The following is a 17,663-nucleotide window of genomic DNA, read 5'->3' on the forward strand; positions in this document are numbered from 1 at the left end:
AGGCGTGGGTGGCTCAGCGGAAGGAGGAGGTGGGGCCAGATTCGCTTTGGACGGTCACGGATGGACTCTTGTATTATCGTGACCGGCTCTATGTTCCGGGAGGGCCACTCAGGGGACTCGTCCTCAGCCAGTGTCATGATAACCCGGCAGCGGGGCATTTTGGCCTGTTCAAGACTCTGAACCTGGTCTCCTGTACCTTCTGGTGGCCCCGAGTCCGACACGACGTCCAGTCTTATGTCACCTCCTGCATTCCATGCAGGCAGGCCAAGTCAGCGACAGGGGCCCCACCTGGATTACTGCAGCCTTTGCCAACACCCAAGAGACCCTGGGGGGCTGTGACCATGGACTTTCTGACGGATTTACCCCCATCCTCCGGCTTCACGACAGTGTTTGTGGTGGTGGACATGCTGACCAAGATGGCGCACTTCATCCCCTGTCGCGGCTTACCGTCAGCTCGCGCCACTAGTTGCAGGTTCATCCAACAGGTGTTTCGGCTGCACGGCCTCCCCGATAGAGTCGTCTCCGATAGGGGGGCCCAGTTTACAGCCCGCTTCTGGCAGGAGTTGATGCGTGCGCTGGACATCAAGGTTTGCCTCTCGTCCGCGCATCATCCTCAAACTGACGGGCGAACCGAGAAGGTCATCGGTATCCTGGAACAGTATCTGCGCTGCTTTGTCAACCTGCAGCAGAACAATTGGGTGGACTATCTGGCCATAGCTGCGTTTGCCTTTAACAACTCGCAGCACACCTCCACGCAGATGACACCGTTCTTGGCCAATGTGGGTTATCACCCCCGGTTTTTCCCCCTTTCTCCCGTGGACTCACCGGAGCCGGCAGCGAACGACTTCATGGCAGAGTTACAGGCGATCCATCAATTGGTGCGACGGCAGCTGGAGAAGGCCAAGGCTGATTACAAGAGGTTCGCCGATCGGTCGAGACGGGATACGCCTCCACTATCGGTGGGGGATCGGGTCTGGCTGTCCACCAGGAACCTACCATCCACACGGCCGGCGAGGAAGCTGGATCACCGATATCTAGGACCGTTCCCAGTCGAGGCTGTCATCAATCCGGTCGCCTATCGCTTGACTCTGCCACGTTCCCTGCACATGCACCCCGTCTTCCAACGGTCTCTGTTGGTCCCCGAGCAACCGGCTTGTCCACTCCACAAAGCGGAACCTCCCCCATCAGGACCTCGTGATGGAGGCAGCACCCCCGAGTACGAGGTCGCCAGCATTAGGGATTCCCGTTGGCTGAAAGGTCGTTTCCAGTACTTGATCGAGTGGAAAGGATACGGACCGGAGGACTTCACCTGGGAAGACGCGACCGCCGTTCATGCCCCTGCGTTGGTGACTGCTTTTCATGAACAATTCCCATCCCGACCGCATCCGGATCGGCAGCCCCGGGGGAAGGGCCCTGCGGTGCGGGATAGTGTTGTGATTCAGGGTCAGCCTGTGGGTCCGGCAGCCGGCTCGGATGTCTTGGATGACTCAGACGAGGGGGAGGAGGAGGGTGTTGAAGACGAACTTGCTGATGATGGCTTGGAGGCTTCGCAGAGCCCCCAGCCAGGCCCCTCTGGCTTGGTGGAGACTCAGCTGCGAGAGGCTGACAGTGCAGATGAAGAGGACCCACAGCTGGCCCTGTTCAAGGACGCCCGACGCAGGAGGCAGACCAGTAGAAGCAAGCAGAGAAAGGCTGTGGGACTCCTCGGAAGGAGGCACAGGGAGGCCACGCCCTGAACTCTAATAAAGGGAGTGTTTGGGGAAGGGCTGGTTGCTGAAAGCAACCGCTCCGTTTGAGGATCAAAGTTCCGGTATCTTGTTTCTTGTTCTGTTGTTTGTTTGTGAATTAAACTTGGCAGACGTTTTCCAGCCTCAGACGTTCCAGCCTCTGCCGTTTGTACAGGGGTTGCCTTTCTGCAAGGCTGGTAGCAGGCTGGTACAGAACAACTTCTGGTCACAATCGGAGATCTCCTGCCATCTGTTTTAAATGGATTTGTGCTGGATCTTCCAGACATCTTGTAGTATAGCTGCTGGCTGGCTTGGAAGCGTTCCCTTAAACCATCCTCTTGCTTCCAACTTGTGAAATGGTCTCACGAGGTCGATGGATCGTTAAGGTGCTTCCAAGTGAAAAGGCATCACGCAGAGATGCAATCATATGAAGTTTATTCAATGATAGATTAAAGAGAAAGAATTACTTGGCATGAAGGCATTCATGCCTGCATGTGAGAGAGAACAAAAGAAAAGAAAACAAGCTAGCATAGCATAACTGGAACAGAAGAAGAACAAAAACTGAAGAGGATCTGAACAAAAAGCCGCCCCTTTGAGCAGAGGTATTTATGGGGGGTCTTGGCCCCTTTCTAACCATAGAACTCTCTCGCCAATGGGGTTGTAGGGGTCTGGGACCCCTGACTCATCAGTGGAAGCAAAGAAGCCTCTTTGCTTCCATCTGATGACCCTTTTGGGTAACTGCCATGGCTGGCACATAACATCTAACATATTCTGTGTATGTTAGATGTTACAATCTTTGGGCTGTGAATATCACTTGGGATTTTAAAGGTTAAATGTTAACACTATAACTAATATCAAAAGATAAAATTTAATAACAGGACATGGATATATTTCATTGAAATTGGACTGGTAATTTTTTTCTTTAATTGACCATGCTATTCTTAGAAATTTGTTAGTTTAAACACGTTGCATTGAACATTAAGGGAAATAGAGAAGGATGTGATGATAACGTAACCACAAACCATCTCTGGGATGGCCAATACGGTACGTCTGTACAGAGAATTTGAAACTTTTAAAGGATCTACTTTGGATTCAGGGTCCATGGCTATCCAGCATGGCAACATTGACAAGAGGAGAGAAGCCATTGCTGTGCCTGGCTCTGTTCTTGCAAGCCCATACAGGTGGCCTCCAACTCCCTAAAATTGGGCTGACGTTTTGTTGCTGGTTGTGCTGCAGACAGGTGACAAGAAATTCCCCTTCCTGACAAGAAGAATGGGTTTCAAGTCCTCATGAAGGCAACTGGGGGGATGGGGCAATGAAGCATGGGTCCTGGAGAGCCAGGAATGGCAGAGGGAGGGCGCTCTGGAAGAGAAAAGGGAAGGCAGAGCCCCCAACCCAATCCAGTCAGGGCAGCCTTGGGTGTGATCAGAAACCTCTCTTCTGAGGGAGGGGCCTGTTCAGCATCACTAACATCACAATCAGCATTGTCAACACAGAGCAAAAATTGTATTTTCTTGCTTCCTTCCTTCTTTCTATTCTTTAACTCTCAAAGTAAGTTACAGATTTTGAACCAACCTAGAACTAAGGAGAAATTTCCTGACAAAACAATTAATCAGTGGAACGGCTTGTCTCCAGAGGTTGTGGAGAGAGAGAAGCCAAATGCAGCTGATTCCATCTGTCTCTGCCCAAAGTCTCCCCTGGAGGATTCGGCCAAAGAGCAGAGCTGAAACTTTGAGGATAATAATAATAATAATTCTCCCTCTCACCAGAGATCCCCGGCTAAATCAACTAGTTCTTGGACTCAGAGTTTGTTGGGCACTTCTCTGGAGAGAAATGAAAGGGGAACAATCCCCATAGGATTCAAAATGATAGGGCAGAGCTAGAATTAAATCAGTCAGCAAGAATTGAGAGGTTGGAAAGCTCCATGCTTGAAATTAGCCCCAGAGGGAAGACACGGCACCTGTGGCTGAAGAAAAAGAAATCTGACATTTGTTGGCATAATAGCGGTTAAAGAGAAAACCCCGGGGACTACTTCATGCCTGAACATGTCACAGAACTGGAATAGCTTCCTACTGACTTAAAAACAAAGTTTACTTTATTGTGAAAGTTAATGCTGAAGGACACCAATATAAAAAGACTGATGCAATAGTGTGACCAGGATAAAAATAAATTAAAAAAATCTTCTATTTAAATACTAGTCATCAGGACTTGACACAGTTTTTTTAAAAAATCACACACCTGCACAGAGAATGAGAAAGAGAGAGAGAGAATGAGAGAGAGAGAGAAAGAGAAATGAGACAAATAAAGGAAGGAAGAAAGGGAAGGGAAGGACCCATGTTCCACTGCAGCTCCCTTCCACACATGGGGCACTGAGGGGGGAAAAGCAAAGCCCAGACTTGTCACGTTGCCCATAGAAAAGGCTCAGCAAGGAGGAGGGGAACTGGGGGAACCCTTCACACACACACACATTCTGGGAAGAGACTAACATGGATTATGGGCTTTGGAGTTGCATTTCAGGGGAAAATGCAGCCAAGGGGGGGGGTTGTGAAGCTCTGGTTCTTCTTCGTGTGTTTCCAGGAAAGGCTCCTGGTGGGGAGAAGCCACACAGGGCCTTTGTCTCCAAAGGGGGATCTGGCTTTGCTGGGGAGGGAAAGGCGAGGGGGGTCTCCCTGGAGGGACCCTCTGGGGCTCTGGGGAAATATCCTTATTGGATATTTTCTTGTCCCCCCCTTGTCTTTGCTCATTCAAACTCTTCTCCATGAGTCTGATTGGTGGTGTTCTGTTCCAGTCTATGACCGGCCCTGTTTGAATGTCAGGGACAACCCCTTTTTATAATCAACAGGCTGGAAAAAAACCCAAGCAAATTTATTTCCAAAGAGTTCAAACAAAAGTGAAATGAACAGTTGAAACAAGACTTAAACCAAAAGGTTAAACAAGAGTTAAACAAGAACAACAGACCAGGACTCTAGCAGAAGATCTTCAAATGGTTGCTTTCAACAACCAGCACCTCCCACACCTACTCCTTTTATCAGCAGTCCCAAGGCGTGGCTTCTCATTGCCTTCTCCCAAGTTGCCTCATTGCCTTCCTTTGTTCTGCTCTGCTAGATTGCCTCCTGCTCCTAGCATCCCTGAACAAAGCCAGCTGTGGATCGTCTTCTTCCAATCCCTCATGCTCACACAGCTGAGTCTGAGGAGGAACAAGACAGGAGGGCCTGGCTGAGAGTTCTGCAGTGCATCAGAACCTTCCTCTGACACCAAAGGCTCTCCAAACCCCTCCTCCTCCTCCTCTTCAGAATCATCAGACTCAGCTGCCGAAATGACAGGCTGATGCTGAATCACAACAGGAACTGATGGCCATACATAACGGTTGTGTGGCGGCCTTAATTGGCCCAGACAGGAGCACATGACCATCGATAGTCTCCACTAACATGGGTGGTTCTACCGGGCACTGGGGAACAGCCCATTTGGCCACAAATGCTGAGTCCATAAAATTTGTGGTGGCCCCAGTCAGTTTAGGCATGGACTGGAATCCTCTTCAGCTTGCCGGGGAGGATCAGACATGCCTCCAATATCAGATGCTGTGGAGGTCCACAGGTAGCATCGGAAAGACATTGCTGTTCTAAACCAGCCTGCTACCGGCCTTGCAATAAGGCAAACCCCTGTTCAAACAGTAGAGACTGGAGAGCGTCTGAGGCTGGAAAGCGTCTGCCAAGATTTATTACAACAGAACAAGAAACAAAACACTGGAACTTGAATCGTTTACGTTTACGTTTTATTTAATTTATATACCGCCCTTCTCCCTGGGGACTCAGGGCGGTTCACAGGGCATATAAATAAAAATACAATACTATACAAAAGTTAAAACAAAGATTAAATCAGTGCCCAATTAAAAAAACAATAATGCAATCTAAAATGACAATTTAAAACCCAGCTCCCCCATCAGGCCAGACCGGCCAATTCAAACAAATGGGTCTTCAGACCACGACGGAAAGTTCGGAGGTCCGATGCCGTCCGGAGCTCCACCGGCAGTTGGTTCCACAAAGCCGGGGCACCCACAGAGAAGGCTCTCCCCCTGGGGGCCGCCAGTCGGCATTCCCTGACCGGAGGCACCCTGAGGAGGCCCTCTCTGTGGGAACGCACAGGGCGGAGGGGAGTTGAAGCCGGCAGCAGGTGGTCCCCGAGGTACCCCGGACCCATGCCATGTAGGGACTTAAAGATCATAACCAAGACCTTGAACCTCACCCGGAAGACAACTGGTAACCAATGCAGCTCGCGGAGCAAAGGTGTAACATGGGAGTACCGGGAAACTCCCAAGACAACTCTCGCGGCCGCATTCTGTACCAGTTGGAGCCTCCGAGTGGTCTTCAAGGGAAGCCCCATGTAGAGAGCATTACAGTAGTCAAGGCGAGAGGTCACGAGCGCATGAGTGACCGTGCACAGGGCATCCTGGTCCAGATAGGGCCGCAACTGGCGCACCAGGCGAACCTGGGCAAAAGCCCCCCTAGTCACGGCCACTACATGATCTTCTAGGGTAAGCTGTGAATCTAGGAGGACTCCCAAGTTGCGAGCCCTATCCACGGGGGGTAAGAGCTCACCCCCCATAGAAAGAGATGGAACATTTTGAATGTCCCGGGATGCCAGAATGCACAGCCACTCAGTCTTGTCAGGGTTGAGCTGAAGTCTGTTCCTCCCCATCCAGACCCGAACCGCCTCCAGGCAACGGGACATCACAGCGAGGGCATCACTGGGGTGGTTTGGGGTCGAAAAGAAAAGTTGGGTATCATCGGCATATTGATGATACCCAACTCCAAAACCACGAATGATCTCACCCAGCGGTTTCATGTAGATGTTGAACAGGAGAGGCGAGAGAACCGACCCCTGAGGAACTCCACAAACGAGAGACCTAGGGGCCGATCTCTGCCCCCCTTCCAACACCGACTGCGAACGTCCCAGGAGATAGGAGGAGAACCACCGAAGAACCGTGCCTCCCACTCCCAATCCCCTGAGACGCCGCAGCAAGATACCATGGTCGATGGTATCGAAAGCCGCCGAGAGGTCTAATAGGACTAGGACAGAGGAATATCCCCTGTCCCGAGCCCTCCAGAGATCATTCACCAGAGCGACCAATGCCGTCTCCGTGCTGTACCCGGGCCTGAAACCCGATTGGTAGTGGTCCAGATAATCCGCTTCATCCAGGACCAGAGGGAGCTGATGCGCCACCACACTCTCAACAACCTTCGCAAGAAAGCGAAGGTTGGAGACTGGACGAAAGTTGTTCAATACAGCTGGGTCCAAGGCAGGCTTCTTGAGGAGAGGTCTCACCACCGCCTCCTTCAAGACGGTGGGGAAATAACCCTCACTCAAAGAAGCAGATATAACCGCCTGGAGCCAGCCTCGTGTCCTCTCCCTAGCCAGGAAGGGCACGGATCCAACAAACATGTGGAGGAGCTCAGCCTCCCCATAATCCTGTCCACTTCATCAGGGATCACAGAATCAAACTCTTCCCAGATAAACAGAATCCTCAAACAGAACGGTTGCTTTCAGCAACCAGCCCTTCCCCAAACACTCCTTTTATTTAGAGTTCAGGGCGTGGCCTCCCTGTGCCTCCTTCCGAGGAGTCCCACAGCCTTTCTCTGCTTGTTCCTGCTCGACTGCCTCCTGCGTCGGGCGTCCTTGAACAGGGCCAGCTGTGGGTCATCATCCTCCGCACTATCGGGCTCACGCAGCTGAGAAGAGGGCCCCGGCTGGGGGCTCTGCGAAGCCTCCAAGCCATCATCAGCCAGTTCATCTTCCACACCCTCCTCCTCCCCCTCATCTGAGACATCCGAAACATCTGAGCTGGCTGCCGGACCCACAGGCTGGCCCTGAATCACAACACTATCCCACACCGCAGGGCCCTTCCCCCGGGGCTGCCGATCCGGATGCGGTCGGGATGGGAATTGTTCGTGAAAAGCAGTCACCAACGCAGGGGCATGAACGGCGGTCGCGTCTTCCCATGTGAAGTCCTCTGGTCCGTACCCTTTCCACTCGAAAGCGACCTTTCAACCAACGGGAATCCCTGATGCTGGCGACCTCGTACTTGGGGGTGCTGCCTCCATCACGAGGTCCTGATGGGCGAGGTTCCGCTTGGCGAAGTGGACAAGCCGGTTGTTCAGGGACCAACAAGGACCGATGGAAGACGGGGTGCACGTGCAGGGAATGTGGCAGAGTTAAACGATAGGCGACCGGATTGATGACAGCCTCGACTGGGAACGGTCCTAGGTAATGGTGGTCCAGCTTCCTCGCCGGCCGTGTGGATGGTAGGTTCCTGGTGGACAGCCAGACCCGATCCCCCACCGATAGTGGAGGCGTATCCCGTCTCGACCGATCGGCGAACCTCTTGTAGTCGGCCTTGGCCTTCTCCAGCTGCCGTCGCACCAACCGATGGATCGCTTGTAACTCCGCCATGAAGTCGTTCGCTGCCGGCTCCGGTGAGTCCACGGGAGAAAGGGGGAAAAACCGGGGGTGATAACCCACATTGGCCAAGAACGGTGTCATCTGCGTGGAGGTGTGCTGCGAGTTGTTAAAGGCAAACTCGGCTATGGCCAAATAGTCCACCCAATTGTCCTGCTGCAGGTTGACGTAGCAGCGCAGATTCTGCTCTAAGATACCGATGACCTTCTCGGTACCCCCGTCAGTTTGAGGATGATGCGCGGACGAGAGGCAAACCTTAATGTCCAATGCACGCATCAACTCCTGCCAGAAGCGGGCTGTTAACTGGGGCCCCCTATCGGAGACGACTCTATCGGGAAGGCCGTGCAGCCGAAACACCTGTTGGATGAACATGCGACTAGTGGCGCGAGCTGACGGTAAGCCGCGACAGGGGATGAAGTGCGCCATCTTGGTCAGCATGTCCACCACCACAAACACTGTCGTGAAGCCGGAGGATGGGGGAAGATCCGTCAGAAAGTCCATGGACACAGCCCCCCAGGGTCTCTTGGGTGTTGGCAAAGGCTGCAGTAAACCAGGCGGGGCCCCTGTCGCTGACTCGGCCTGCCTGCATGGGATGCAGGAGGTGACATAAGACTGGACATCGTGTCGGACTCGGGGCCACCAGAAGGTACGGGAGACCAGGTTCAGAGTCTTGAACAGGCCAAAATGCCCCGCAGCCGGGTTATCATGACACTGGCTGAGGACGAGTCCCCTGAGTGGCCCTCCCGGAACATAGAGCCGGTCACGATAATACAAAAGTCCATCCGTGACCGACCAAGGCGAATCTGGCCCCACCTCTTCCTTCCGCTGAGCCACCCATGCCTCCTGCTGCTGCGCCTCCCGGATCCGAGCCCGTATATCAACCGGCTCCCGCACCGAAGCAAAAGACTCGATGGGGATCACTGTCCTGGGCAGAAGCTTGTCTTCCACTCGGGTATATTCGGGCTTCCTGGACAGAGCATCCGCTCTCTGATTGTGCCCGCTTGGTATGTACCGCACCCGGAAGTCAAACCTCGCAAAGAAAAGGGACCACCGGATCTGGCGTTGGTTCAAATTCTGAGCGGTCTGCAGGCTTTCCAGATTCTTGTGGTCCATCCGGACCTCGATTTGATGCCGTGCCCCATCCAGATGATGCCTCCAAGCCTCAAACGCCACCTTGATGGCCAGCAGCTCCTTCTCCCAGATGGTATAGTTGCGCTCCGAGGGGTTCAATTTCCGAGAGTGATACGCGCAAGGGAAAAGGGTACCGCTGGGCGTCGTTGCCTGGATTAACACGGCCCCAATGGCAATGTCGGAGGCGTCCGCCTCCACGACAAACGGCCGTTGCGGGTCAGGATGCTTCAAGATGGGCTCCTTCATGAAGGCGTCCTTCAAAGCCTGGAACGCCTGTTGTTCGGGTGCGTTCCACTGGAACCGAGTCTTCTTCTGCAGGAGCCGGGTGAGGGGGGCTGTCAAGGCAGCAAAGCCAGGGATGAATGTTCGATAGTAGTTGGCAAATCCAAGAAGTCGCTGAACATCCTTCACGCGACGCGGGGGTTGCCAACTCTGCAACGACTCAACTTTACTCGGCTCCATGGCGATGCCCTCAGGAGAAATGCGGTGACCCAGGAAATCGATGGTCACCTGGTAGAACTGGCACTTCTCCAACTTGGCAAACAGCCGATGTTCCCGGAGGCGCTGCAGGACCTGACGGAGATGCTGATGATGCACTTCACGCGACGGGGAGTAAATCAGGATGTCGTCCAGATAGATCACGACAAACTGGTCCAACAGATCCGGAAAGATGTCGTTCATAAAATGCTGAAACACAGCGGGGGCGTTGGTCAGGCCAAACGGCATCACCGTGTACTCGAAATGTCCATAGCGATTACCAAACGCCGTCTTCCACTCATCACCCGGCCGAACCCTGACGAGGTTGTAAGCTCCACGCAGGTCCAGTTTCGTGAAGATCTTAGCCTCCCGGAGTCGGTCCAAGAGCTCGGGGATGAGGGGCAGCGGGTAACGGTTACGCACCATGATGGCGTTGAGTTTCCGGTAGTCACAGCAAAGCCGTAACTCGCCCGACTTCTTTTTGACGAAGAGCACGGGCGCAGACACTGGCGAGGACGAGGGCCGGATAAAACCGCGAGCCAAATTCTTTGTCAGGAAGTCCCGCAATGCAGCCAACTCGGGCTCCGACATGGAGTACAAACGCCCCACTGGGAGAGGCGCATCAGGGACTAAATCAATGGAGCAGTCGTAGGGCCTGTGCGGGGGTAATTGATCCGCCTCTGACTCGCTGAACACATCAGCAAAGTCGGACAGTTCAGGAGGCAAGGAAACCCCTGGGGAACCCTCCACCTGGCCGGCACAGATATGGCGGGAGTGGTCCACGCACTGCAAACTTGGGAAGGTGACCAAGTTCTGAGACCAATAGATCTGTGGATCATGCGCCCGGAGCCACGCCAGTCCCAAGACCACGGGGAAGTGCAGATCCGAAGTGATGTAGAACTGGATGGCCTCCACATGGGAACTGATGGCCATACACACTGGTTGCGTGGCGGCCGTAATAGGCCCGGACAGGAGCACTCGACCATCGATAGTCTCCACTAGCATGAGCGGATCCACCGGACACTGGGGAACAGCCCATTTGGCCACAAAGGCCGAGTCCATAAAGTTTGTGGTAGCCCCAGAGTCAATTAAGGCATGGACTGGAATCCCCTCTGGCTTGCCAGGAAGGATCAGACGTGCCTCCAAAATCAAATGCCGTGGAGGTTCACAGGCACCATCGGAACGGCGTCGCTCGGTGTGGTCGTTGTGGGTCGCCCGATCTATCACACCGTCTAGATTGGGCTCAGGCCGTTTCCCGACAGCAAAGTAGGGGACTTTCTCGGGGCAGGCTTGGTCACTGATGCCCGCTGACGCTTCTTTGGGCAAGAAGCAGCCAAATGTCCAGGGTCCCCACAGTAAAAACACAACCCCCCCGATCGTCATCTGTCCATTTCCATCACCGATAGACGGGACCTGGCGGCACCCAGCTCCATTGGCTCCTCCCTCTGGACTGAGGGCTCACGCACAACAGGGGCGGCAGGGGTCTGTGGGGTGGCACGGCGACTCTTTCGCTGCTGCAGCCGGGCATCGATCCGCAGGCAAAGATGGATCAGCCCATTCAGGTCTGAGGGAATGTCCACGCGGGCCAGCTCATCCAACATCTCCTCCGACAATCCATCCTGGAAGGCATCCACGAGCGCAGCCTCATTCCAGGCGGAATCCTGGCTAAGCAGCCGGAAATCGCTGATATAGGCCTGTAGGGGGCGTTGACCCTGCCTCATAGGTTTCAGGCGTCGGGTGGCAGTCTGCGTCTTAATTGGGTCCTCGTACATAAGGCGCATATGGTCACAAAACCCCACAAAGTTATCCAACAAAGGGCTAGGTTGTGCCAGCAGAGGCGTGCCCCAACGAGCTGCATCCCCCGAAAGAAGGCTTAACACGAATCCCACCTTATCCCGGTCAGTGGGGAAATCAGCTGCTCTCACGCTGATAAAAAGCTGGCATTGTCCCAGGAAGGCAGGAAACAGTTCTGGATTGCCAGCAAATTTATCCGGCATTGCTATCTGACATTTCCTCCTGGGTGGGGGTGCAGCATGTACCTGAGCTTGCAGTTGAGCCACCTGAGCTGCCAGCAAAGTGAGTTGCTGGGTGAGCTGAGCATTCTCGGCACGTAGCTGCTCCATCATAGTAATAAGGGGTGGGAGGCTGAAAGCAAATTGTTCTAAACCAGCCTGCTACCGGCCTTGCAATAAGGCAAACCCCTGTTCAAACAGTAGAGACTGGAGAGCGTCTGAGGCTGGAAAGCGTCTGCCAAGATTTATTACAACAGAACAAGAAACAAAACACTGGAACTTGAATCCTCAAACAGAACGGTTGCTTTCAGCAACCAGCCCTTCCCCAAACACTCCTTTTATTTAGAGTTCAGGGCGTGGCCTCCCTGTGCCTCCTTCCGAGGAGTCCCACAGCCTTTCTCTGCTTGTTCCTGCTCGACTGCCTCCTGCGTCGGGCGTCCTTGAACAGGGCCAGCTGTGGGTCATCATCCTCCGCACTATCGGGCTCACGCAGCTGAGAAGAGGGCCCCGGCTGGGGGCTCTGCGAAGCCTCCAAGCCATCATCAGCCAGTTCGTCTTCCACACCCTCCTCCTCCCCCTCATCTGAGACATCCGAAACATCTGAGCCAGCTGCCGGACCCACAGGCTGGCCCTGAATCACAACACTTGCTCAGTGTTGCCGGACGCCCAACCTAACACACCTTTTAGATCGGGCTTGGGCCATTTCCCAACAGAGGAGTAGGGGGCTTTCCCGGGGCAGACATGGTCACTGATGCCCGTTGTCGCTTCTTTGGGCAGAAGGCAGCCAAATGCCCAGGGTCCCCACAGTAAAAGCACAACCCCCCCGAATGTGTCGATCCACAGACAGAGATAGATCAGCCCACTTAGATCTGAGGGAACATCAACACAGGCCAGCTCATCCAATATCTCCTCCGACAATCCATCCTGGAAAGCATCCATGAGCGCAGCCTCGTTCTAGGCTGAATCCTGGCTAAGTAGCCAAAAATCGCTGATATAGCCCTGTAGGGGGCGTCGTCCTTGCCTCAGAGCTTTCGGGAGTCGGGTAGCAGTCTGCGTCTTTATGGGGTCCTCATACATCAGACAGAAATGATTACAAAACTCCACAAAGTTGTCCAACAATGGACTAGGTTGGGCCAGCAGACGTGTGCCCCAATGAGCTGCATCACCAGAGAGAAGGCTTAACACAAACCCTTAACACAAATGGGCTAACATATCCCCATTCTTGTGAAGACAAGCCTTAAACAGTTTACGTGTGAGGTGTATGTGTGGTGAGACCTCTCCTCAAGAAGCCTGCCTTGGACCCAGCTGTGTTAAATAACTTTCGTCCGGTCTCCAACCTTCGCTTTCTTGCGAAGGTTGTTGAGAGCGTGGTGGCGCATCAGCTCCCTCTGGTTCTGGATGAAGCGGATTATCTAGACCCGTACCAATCGGGCTTCAGGCCCGGGTACAGCACGGAGACGGCATTGGTCGCTCTGGTAAATGATCTCTGGAGGGCTTGGGACAGGGGATATTCCTCTGTCCTAGTCCTATTAGACCTCTCAGCGGCTTTTGATACCATCGACCATGGTATCCTGCTGCGGCGTCTCAGGGGATTTGGAGTAGGAGGCACGGTTCTTCAGTGGTTCTCCTCCTATCTCCTGGGACGTTCACAGTCGGTGTTGGCAGGGGGACAGAGGTCGACCTCGAGGCCTCTCGCTTGTGGAGTTCCTCAGGGGTCGGTCCTCTTGCCTCTCCTGTTCAACATCTATATGAAGCCGCTGGGTGAGATCATTCGTGGTTTTGGAGTTGGGTATCATCAGTATGCGGATGATACCCAGCTTTTCATTTTGACCCCAAACCACCCCACTGATGCCCTCGACGTGATGTCCCATTGCCTGGAGGTGGTTCGGGTCTGGATGGGGAGGAACAGGCTTCGACTCAACCCTGACAAGATTGAGTGGCTGTGCGTATCGGCATCTCAGGATATTCAGAATATTCCATCTCTTTCTATGGGGGGTGTTATTACCCCCCATAGATAGGGCTCGCAACTTGGGAGTCATCCTAGATTCACAGCTTTCTTTAGAAGACCATATAGTAAATATGACTAGGGGGGCCTTTGCCCAGGTTCGCCTGGTGCGCCAGTTGCGGTCCTATCTAGACCGGGATGCCTTGCGTACGGTCACTCACGCGCTCGTGACCTCTCGTTTGGACTACTGCAATGCTCTCTACATGGGGCTGCCCTTGAGGACCACTCGGAGGCTCCAACTGGTACAGAATGCAGCCGCAAAGAGTTGTGTTGGGAGTCTCCCGATACTCCCATGTTACACCCCTGCTCCGCGAGCTGCATTGGTTCCCAGTTGTCTTCCGGGTGAGATTCAAGGTGCTGGTAATGACCTACAAAGCCCTTCATGGCATGGGTCCGGAATACCTCAGGGAGCACCTGCGGCCGGCATCAACTTCCCTCCGCCCAGTGCGCTCCCACAGAGAGGGCCTCCTCAGGGTGCCACCGGTCAAAGAATGTCGACTGGTGGCCCCCAGGGGGAGGGCGTTCTCTGTGGGCGCACGAGATTTATGGAACCATCTTCCGGTTGAGCTCCGGATGGCTCCTGACCTTCGCTCCTTCCGGCGTGATCTAAAGACTTACCTGTTCGAACAAGCTGGCCTGGCCTGATGGGTGATGGGTTTGGGTTTTATTGTTTTTTATGTATTTTAACTTAACTTATTGTTATAGTTTTTGGGCATCTTGTTTAATCTTTTTTAACTTTTGTATTCTTGTTTTTTAACATGTATTGCCCTGTTCACCGCTCTGAGTCCTTCGGGAGAGGGGCGGTATACAAATATAATAAAATAAATAAATAAATAAATAAATCACGAACGTAGATATGTTGCAAAGTGGCCCAACACCTAGCAGCAGACACCTCACCACGAATATGGACAAACTGCTTGTCATTCAGTGTAAGTCCAATTATACATAGAGCTTTTTCATTGTCACGGTTAAAGTTACAAAGGCACTGAATAAAGTGGCTTATGACCATTTTTCACTTATGACCATTGCAGCAAAACCAGGGATCATGTGCCTCTCTCCTTCTCATTCCCATCTCCTTCCTTCCTTCCCCCTCCCCTCCTTCCTTGCCTGCCACCCTTTCTCATTCCCATCTCCTTCCTTCTTCTCATTGTCCCTTCCTTCCTTCCTTCCTTCCTTCCTTCCTTCCTTCCTTCCTTCCTTCCTTCCTTCCTTCCCTCCCCCTCTGTGCCCAGGAAGTGTGAATGAAGGGAGCAGAAAGAGCTTGGAGCAAAGGGGGGGGGAGGGACGGGAAGTGTGAATGAACACTTTCTGCTCTGTACATTCCCCCCCATTCACTCCAAGCTCTCTCTGCCCTCCAGGCTCTTTCTCCTCTGTACATTTGCACATTCCCCCATTCGCTCCAAGCTCTCTCTGCCCTCCAGGCTCTTTCTTGTATGGGGGAAGGGTGAGTGCTGGGCCAGAGAGCCTGGATGGACAGCAGCAATGAGGGAAAGCCGGGCCATCTCCTTGCCACCACTCGGTGGCCATGGGGGGTGGGTTCTGGGCATGGCCCACAATACGGTGATTAGCCGCCTGCCATGGCAGGGGGAGAGAAGATTGTTGCCCCAAGCTGCCTCACAGATCGCCATGCCATGACACCAAATTCCATAACTCTTTGTGACCTTCCCTAGCAGCCTCTGGAGGCAAGAGACTCCATTGAAGGACAGCAGAAGTCACTTTCATTTCTCTTGAACTATCTCCATCCAGCATGACCTTCTGGACATGTCCTAACAGGAAGGACTAAGACCACTACAGAACACTGCCCCAGGGGGTCTATCTGTGACTTTTCCCTAACATGCTTTTTTCCAGCTACCCCTCCTTACATGGAAGAAGTTTATTTATTTTATTACATTTATATACCGCCCTTTCCCGAGGGACTCAGGGCAGTTTACAGGGTAATTAAAAACCCAAAATACAAAAGTTAAAAACCAAGTTTAAAAAAGATTAAATTTATCCTTGTATAAAAAAACCCCAATTAAAATAAATTAATCCTCAGCCTGGGCCAGAGAGCTCGAAGAGCCAGGTCTTCAGGCCCCGGCGGAATGAACGGAGGTTGGGGGCAGTCCTCAGCTGGTTCCAAAGGGCAGGCGCCCCCACTGAGAAGGCTCTGTCTCTGGGTGTTACCCGCCGGCAATCTCTTACCAGTGGCACCCTGAGCAGACCCTCCCTGTGGGAGCGCACCGGACAAAGGGAACTTGATGCCGGCAGCAGGTGTTCCCTCAGATATCCCAGACCCAAGCCATTTAGGGCTTTATAGGTCATCACCAGCACCTTGAAAGTTCAGGGTCCCAAGAGCAGAAGCTCCTTCTCACTGCAATCATCACCATCCGTATCTCTCTCAGACCTCTTCTCCTGTGTCTCCAGTGACTGCCTTTGATGTCAACATGAGACTGAAGCAACATGGAAGGGATCTTGCATCAGAAAAGGATAAATATCACAGCTTATGCTTTTTGTGGCTCACATTACAGGACAGACAGGAGATGCGCTCTTGAATATATTTTCTCTCTCTTTCGGGGGAATCTTGGTTTCTGTGTCTGAATCAGGAAAGCCACTGGATATTCCACCCTGTCAGAGCGCTTTGAATTCTAATTCTTTTTTTAGAAAGAGGAAGGAGATTGATCCCACCCCATGAATTATGGACCTCCTGCTTCTTCTTCTGATGCTGCTGGTGTCCCAGCCAATCTGTGGGAAGCTGAGGATGAAGTGCCCGCTGAATTTGGACCACCAGGATGGAGAAAAGCCATGGAGCTACTATAGGCCAGGAGATCTTCTCATTGGTATAGTCATCTCTCCATCAAAAATAGCACCTGCAACATTACCTTTCAACAAGATTCCTTCTAGTCAGATTCGGCTGTAAGTCATGCGATGGAGTTTCATTCCTTTCATTTGCAGTTCTAACACTCTTCTTTTCTTCTTCTTGTTTTACTTGCTCTTATATTGCATTTCAATATAATTTTTAAAATCATTTTGAATAACAAAGCCTCTCCCTTTTGCCTTATTTTCTGAGAGTAGAAATGTGAAGCAAATGAAACCTGAAAGAAGTTCACATTATTTTCCTCTCTCTCTCTGTTCAATCCTAAATTCATGACTGGAATACTGACTTTTCTTCAAAGTAATCATTGAAATGTTCTAATTTCCTCTGCCCAACCATTCCTATATTTTTATAACTGATTAATATGCAATGTCTGATTTTTAAAGGAATAGAAGAAAAATAATTGTATGTTTCTGATTTGTTAAACCTTTTTGAGGACTATCTCCATCTTCAACACTAACATTATTAAAGTTTGATGGGTGACTATCATTTGCCTCTGGTTTTGGATCAATATTAGATAATGTTTCAGCTAGTTTGTGGAGAAAAAAGATGACTAGATGGAGAAAAAGTATTTTTGTTGTTGTTGCTGTTGATGATGGTAATATTAACATGATCATGGTTTTACATTAGTTCATCCTATGGAAAGCAATTCATACTACTCATGATTTTCAATATTGAAGTGGTTAGCAAAATTCCGCGGCTCCTGCACAATCTCACACTTGGCTTCAACATCCATGACAACTATGATAACACCCTTGGCACTTCAGATGCCTTGCTGGACATGCTCTCTACTGGAGAAGCCAATGTTCCCAACTACAGCTGTGGAAGGAAGGACAAGCTTTTGGCTCTTGTTGATGGAGCTATCAGAGACAGCTCCATCCAGATGTCAACATTAGGAGGCACCTACAAAGTCCCACAGGTTTGTGTTTGTCCTTCCCTTTCTGCAATGTTAGTGGGGGTGTGTAAGTGATAGATCCAACTGTATCTTCTCTAGGTAATTCAAGATT

The sequence above is a fragment of the Vipera ursinii genome, assembly GCF_947247035.1.
Source record: "Vipera ursinii genome assembly, chromosome: 2".
Lineage (NCBI taxonomy): Eukaryota > Metazoa > Chordata > Lepidosauria > Squamata > Viperidae > Vipera > Vipera ursinii.